General features: G+C 36.1%; 1 protein-coding gene across 1 annotated transcript in view; it reads right to left on the reverse strand.

The window, feature by feature from the left end:
• LOC111089450 (protein starmaker-like) overlaps positions 1 to 7,507 on the reverse strand; it is a 29,486-nt gene that overhangs the window by 10,221 nt on the left and 11,758 nt on the right. Inside the window, exon 2 of the mRNA XM_022401982.1 lies at positions 992 to 1,095. The gene's annotated coding sequence lies outside the window, so the exon portion shown is untranslated. The remainder of the gene's footprint in view (positions 1 to 991; positions 1,096 to 7,507) is intronic.

Raw genomic sequence — 7,507 nt, forward strand, 5'->3', positions numbered from 1 at the left:
AAAGTAAATATGTAGGACTAACAAGATTTGCAAGCAAGTATGTGTGTGTTTAAAAGTAAATATGTAGGACTAACAAGATTTGCAAGCAAGTATTCGTGTGTGTTTAAAAGTAAATATGTAGAACTAACAAGATTTGCAAGCAAGTATTCGTGTGATGTGTGTGTTTAAAAGTAAATATGTAGGACTAACAAGATTTGCAATGAATACTAGAAAAACAAACTATTTCTTAGTTCGTGTACTCCCCTTCTAAATCAACAAAAGTAAAAATGAAAACACTAAATAAAGACAATCCCAATTTATGTTAAATAATGTCAAAGTATACTAAAAACTGTGAATTCCAAGTTACTTGATGGATTTTAAATTTTCCAAGTGTAATACCCAAAAATAAGAATTCATTTGTTGTTTACAAATTTGTACGTTCTTCCTGCGCGAAGTAATACTAAGTTCAACCACTAGGCGGCTTTCAAACCGTATAAAAGAGAACATGTAGGACTAACAGGATTTGCAATGAAGACTTTAATATAAAAATCATGGAAAATATTAGGTATTTGGGAGAATCTGACACTTTTTATCTAAAGTCTAGAATCAAGATAATTCAACATTACTGTCCCTGTCTAAAGTATAAGTTATAAAGTGAATAAAAATTAGTTAACTAGACTGTTTCAAAGCTATCGAAATATGAGTATAATTATATTTGTCAAAAGACATTAACATTAGGCCTATTACATTTTCAAACACTACATTCTTTAACTAGTCCGTTATGGATTTTCAATAAATAGAAGAGTGTACAATAATATTAGTCTAGCCACACTATGTTCGCCATATCCACTGCCGACGACGCGTTTTGCTCAATCCAGAGCTCATCAGGCCATCTTGGAAACACATTTCTAATTCTTGAAAATCTACAAGAGACTAGATAAATAATGTAGAGCTAAAAAATATAATAGACTTAATACTAATGTCTTATGATGAGTATACTTAATATACGTACTTGATTGATGCACTTGCCATACACACAGAAGTTCCACGTTTTGTGTATCCAAACTGACACAGTACCCCATTCCACTCGTCTTCCAGTGCTACATTCAGTTTCATCTGAGAAATAAAGATAGGTACGTTGTAAGCTCAAGAATTTAACAAGTTTATAAATATAGGATGTTATTCAGTACTTGTAAAAAAACTTGTGTTTCTTGTTAAGCACAAATGGACTATCTGTGCTATTCCCAGCTGGTTTTTACTGTTATAAATCTTCAGACTTACCGATGAGCTATTATCAAAAGTTGTTTAATTTATAACGTTATAACTAATTCAAACAAAGACAAAGTCATAAATTATCATGTGGTATTATATTTAATTTCTGAAAAGAGAAAGATTGGAAGTGTGTCCTATTTCAAACATCCTAAAAACAAAATAGCCATGTATACCGACTTACAGTTTCCAGTTACCATACCAAAAGTTACGGTAATCGACTTTGGTTGATGGATGGTAACACACACACTGAATCAACTATATACTAAGATGTATCAACTCATTTTATAAACAGTGTTATTACTCTATTTGTTTTATTTTTAGAACTAATAGTGTAAATTACTAATACAATGTCGCTTACAAGTATACCCGTGTGTATTAAGATCCACTAACGTTATCAATATCAGCAATATAGCAAGTTCAGAAAATATTATTAGCATAATTATTTAGAACGGAGACAGTAAAGGAACAACATAAATGATCAAATAAACTGAACAGCCATTCGTAGTTAAATAAATGGTCTAGTCTTTACAAATACTAATTGGCTTCAATAACTGTAAGGTCAAACTTTCTAGTAGCTGGAGCAGGGAAGAAAGATGTCTACCCAAGACTAAGAGGTCCTACAGCAGTATCCCACCATCTTAGATTACCTATACCAACAGCCAGTCCCATTATACGCATTCAGAAGAAATAAGCACCCAAATAACATTACTGTGTACCACACACACTAGGAAGGTATGGATGGCACTAAACCACGACCAATTATGTATAAGCAGTACAGAACAATTTTGTCAGTGGGGCGTTACCTCTAAAATTGATGACTAACGCAAGTTACTAATCGGTTAATAACGTGTTTACAGTAACTACACGCAAAACACCTGCACGAAATGTACCAAAACAAATGTCCTATAAAATACCTAAGTAAAGATATACTCCTCTTTGGACACGGGAGGGCGACATTATTAGTTCTGTTACCTGCGACATCAGTTATTGACCACCTTAACACTGCACTTGCTACCTGAATTTCAATCGGCTAAGATAAAAACGGTTAAGTAATAATTTAAACCCATTTACTTTCACAGTTAGTGACTCAGGTTCTGCTTAAGCGTTTTTAAGTTATTGTAAGTGGCATTCACTAAGTTAAAAATTACGTACAGCTTGTTTGTTTGTTTGTTTTTGAATTTCGCGCAAAGCTACACGAGGGCTATCTGCGTTATCCGCCCATAATTTAGCAGTGTAAGACTAAAGGGAAGGCAGCTAATCATCATCACCCACCGCCAACTCTTGACTACTCTTTTACCAATGAATAGTGGGATTGACCGTCACATTATAACGCCCCCACGGCTGAAAGGGCGAGCATGTTTGGTGTGACGGGATTCAAGCCCGCGACCCTCAGATTGCGAGTCGAGCGACTTAACCAATTGGCAATGGCGGGTCCCAGTAAGAGAATCGAAAAAATAACAATAAAAACAAACTTTTTAAGATGGTAGACAGACCTTTATTCAGTTAAAATCTACGTTATGAATTTTATATAATCACAATCCTCCAGAGAATGTTTCTATCCTTATCGACTTAATTACAAGTTACAATATCAACTACTTTCTGCGAGTCAACCTTCACAATTCTTACAATCCTCCAGAGAATGTTTCTATCCTTATCGACTTAATTACAAGTTACAATATCAACTACTTTCTGCGAGTCAACCTTCACAATTCTTACAAGGTTTTTTCATTTTTTTCGCTGCGACAAACAAATGTGGAATAAATGAAGAAGCCACTGCAAACACTGGCAAATCACGGTTTCGGCGATTTCTGTAACAAGTCTCCAATGCTACTTTTAACGTTTTCTGAATATATCTATCTTTTTTCAGGCCTGAACTTAATGTGATATAGATAAATATAATAAAGATAAGAATTATTCCATTGTGTAATCTGATTGGAAAACAAACTTTTAATGATAAGCTATTCAGAACCATTTTTTTTTGTTTGGGATCTCAACGTATCTTACGCTAGCACTTGTGATAACAGACTACATAGAAAGAGTATTTTTATAGTTTGTTACCATAGAAACAACAACATTGTTTAATAAATCTCTTGTGAACAATGACTTAATAACAGTGTTGCACATACAATTACATTAGATTTCAGCGATCTGGATATGTATGTAGATTTGATATTAATGCTAGAAATAAACGACCTTATAACACCAAAAAGTTGTTTTTTATTTAATTAGACACTCAACGTTTCGCTTTACAGCTTCTTCAGTTCCGGTTCGCGTTTTAGTAAACCCTCCTGAAGAAGCTGTAAAGTTGAGTGTTTAATAAAAAAAACTACATTTTGGTGTTATAAGGTCGTTTATTTCTGCTACTAATATGTCTTCTATACACCAATACACACTACAGAAACAAAATAATAGATTTGATACTGGAAAATATCAGGATTTATTTTGTTCAAAGTTCTGAAAATTTTTCATATTGAACTATGGAATATGTCTGTAAAATAAAAGTATAAAATATGCACGTAAGTGATTCGCGTCAAACGTGATAAAAACAAACTGATAGAATCGTGTTTCTAGCAAGAACAGTAATATAAAAGTTACCATTTAAAAAGCCGGCGAGGTATTGAAGAACCAACAGACATAAAAATTAATGTTTAGTGAGGAACATACCGAACTAAATAATTAACTCAAAAGATTAATAACAGAAAATTTTACAGTTGTTAAGTTTTGGTTTTTATTTATTACAAAATTTTGCCCATAGGATCGTGTTACTTGAACTTAGTGTTATATCTATACTTATAAAAGTAAACAAAAAACAAACTGTTTGTTTGTCCGCGAACAATTCTGTCGTCTTTGGACCAACCGCAACCAAACTTGGTAGGATGATACAACGGACCAGGTGGCGTGTCATAGGGTAGTTGTTATCCGACCTCACCCACTCTGGGTTACACCCGCGGTAAAAATGTGTATTTAGCTAATAACTCTATAATCTTAGTTAGGGCGCTCAACTCGCAATCTGAGGGTTGCGGGTTCGAATCGCCATCACACCAAACATGCTCGCCCTTTTAGCCGGGGGGGGGGCGTTATAATGCGACGGTCAATCCCACTATTCGTTGGTAAAAGAGTAGCCCAAAAGTTGGCGGTGGGTGGTTATGACTAGCTGCCTTCCCTCTAGTATTTCACTGCTAAATTAGGGACGGCTTGCGCAGATAGCTTTCGTGTAGCTTTGCGCGAAATTCAAAACACACACACACACGAAGTAAAATCTTGGAATAATTTTTTTCCTAAATTTGTTATGTCAAACATTCCATTGTTGCCAGTAAAAATGAAACCAAAACCCAAGGTCAGACCCTTGAAGTGATAAGGCTACATTTTAAAACCCCTTGCTTTTCACATGGTCACTTCTATGTTGGATGTCCAAGAATAGGATCACCAAGAAATCGCTTTATTTTGGCCCAGGAAGAACTTCTAATGTAGCAATGAGGGTGTAGAGAGGGATTAGTAAAATAATTGTAATGCCATTTCTGTGAAATAAACTTGTTGTAAATTATGTGTAAAATAAATTAAGTACAAATTCAATTATTATGCCCCCGGAGGAGGGGCTGGTGCTTCAGCACGAAAATAAATATAACAAAGATATTAGTGATTTCAGTATGTAATCCCGTAGCGAAACAAAATCCTAATGACAAGTTAATCCAGATCTTGTAGGTTCTCGACAGTGTCACACGAAGTAGTAATAGTGAAATAATGAGCTAATAAAGATACATGCTAGCATGTAGCTATTTTCATGTTTATATCGCAACAAACAGACGACAACAGAAACCCAGCGCAGTCGTCGTAGTATTAAGTAATAAACAAAATGTTTAATTCTAGAAAACACGAGCCTTTTCTTTACATATATAAATAATAACGACCTTTATCTCCGAATTCAATAGTTGAAATGGACTTCGACAGACGATATGCTGTCGGAAACGCTACATATATTATAATAAATGTATTGTTATGATTTTAAACGCTAAAAGATGGAGACATACTCACAATAAACACTCCTTGTTTGTGTAATGAAAACTGTTTCATCGACGGTGTAGCAGAACGTATGACATCCTTCGCGAGCCTTGTAGCAGTACGTATGACATCCTCGCGAGCCTTGTAGCAGAACGTATGATATCCTTGGGAGCCTTGTAGCAGAACGTATAACATCCTCGGTAACCTTGTAGCAGAACGTATGATATCCTTGGGAGCCTTGTAGCAGAACGTATGACATCCTCGGTAGCCTTCGAGCAGAACGTATGACATCCTCGTGAGCCTTGTAGCAGAACGTATAACATCCTTGGGAGCCTTGTAGCAGAATGTATGACATCCTCGGGAGCCTTGTAGCAGAACGTATGACATCCTCGGGAGCCTTGTAGCAGAACGTATAACATCCTTGGGAGCCTTGTAGCAGAACGTATAACATCCTCGGGAGCCTTGTAGCAGAACGTATAACATCCTCGGGAGCCTTGTAGCAGAACGTATAACATCCTCGTGAGCCTTGTAGCAGAATGTATGGCATCCTCGTGAGCCTTGTAGCAGAAGTATGGCATCCTCGGGAGCCTTATAGCAGAACGTATGACATTCTCGGGAGCCTTGTAGCAGAACGTATGACATCCTCGGGAGCCTTGTAGCAGAACGTATGACATCCTCGTGAGCATTGTAGCAGAACGTATAACATCCTCGGGAGCCTTGTAGCAGAACGTATAACATCCTTGGGAGCCTTGTAGCAGAACGTATAACATCCTTGGGAGCCTTGTAGCAGAATAAAAATTTATTTTTCTAGACATCTCTGAATTGAATAAACAAGATTGAAAGTTACTCCTGAAGAAGTTGTAGAATTGCAATGTTGAGTAAAATTATGACATCATTGTTTTGGAGTTTATGGTCATCATAAAATATACTTCCTTATCATAATTTCTAAGAAATTTCGGCAGTTTCTTTATGTAAAGTGCAATGAAAAAGATGACAACAATGCAACGAAGTGAACATTCTTATTAATGCAATTAATTTTAAATAAACAGTCTCTCAGTTGGTCAACAGTAAACTTACAAGCACAAGTAGCCCAATGTGTGGCTTTACACTAGGCCAAAAAAAAAATAACATTCATTAACTATGTTTTTAACTTCCAGCAATATCCTGGCCGTATATCAATAAATGTTAAGAAAGAACACTTGAAAAGTTTTGTAAAATCTCTTTTGTGTGTGTGTGTGTGTGATCATGCTAGAGCTGTAACGTGTCGCCACGCGGTAATTTAAATCCCTTATTACGTACGTGTGGTCTGCTGAAGGGTTTAGAGATTCGGACTATCAGAAACCCTTGATGTAGCCAATATTTCAGCATAGGTTGTAGAGTCACAGTCGAAACGGTTTGATATAGACAGTAGTTCGACCTTTGACCCTTATTTACTATCGGATATACAGAGTTTACTACCTCTGGTTACGACGTTTTTAGTAGATTAACCTGGTGAAACGTTGGTATCATACTCTGTAATTCCGCCAATAAACAAGCTTTAAGTTTTACACAAATATGTGGCTTAAGCTATTTAATAGCATTTTAGTACAAGTTGCTGTTTAACTTCTGTATATCCAACAATAAACAAGTTTTATATAACAGGGTACTTCCTTTAGTTATTTATATTCACCACTGTTAAGTGGACTGGAAGAGCAAGCAAGACATCAAGCCCCTTCAAGTCTCGAAAAATGACATTTCAAATGTATTAGGTCGTCAAGAAATTAATGTCGCTCTTTTTCTAGATGAAAAAACCCGAACAATTTATTAAATGAAATGGTCTCCATTTTTATCGATGATGTTTTTCCATCTTACAATCAGGTTGTTATTGCCCTGATTAAAGAAATCACTTGGTTTTGAAACAAAAAACATGTCGATGTCCTCTTTAACACCTTCCACATTTGCATACGTTTTCCCATTAAGATGGTGTTGCAGCGAAAGAAAAAGATGGTAATCTGATGATGCCATATTTGGAGAATATGGTGGGTGGGGGAGAACCTCCCAACCCAAATCCATAATCTTGTGTTGCGTCAAACGTGCCACATGTGGACGTGCATTGTCGTGGAGAAGAAGAACGACTTTCCGATTGACGAGTGAAGGGCGTTTCTGATGAAGGGCTTGATTTAAACGTTTCAGTTGCTGACTATAGATCTCAACATTGAGAGTTCGCTGTGGATTTAGGAGCTAGAAATTAATTACTCCTCCGATGTCCCACCAAATG

Source organism: Limulus polyphemus, unplaced genomic scaffold (assembly GCF_000517525.1).
Source record: "Limulus polyphemus unplaced genomic scaffold, Limulus_polyphemus-2.1.2 Scaffold6292, whole genome shotgun sequence".
Lineage (NCBI taxonomy): Eukaryota > Metazoa > Arthropoda > Merostomata > Xiphosura > Limulidae > Limulus > Limulus polyphemus.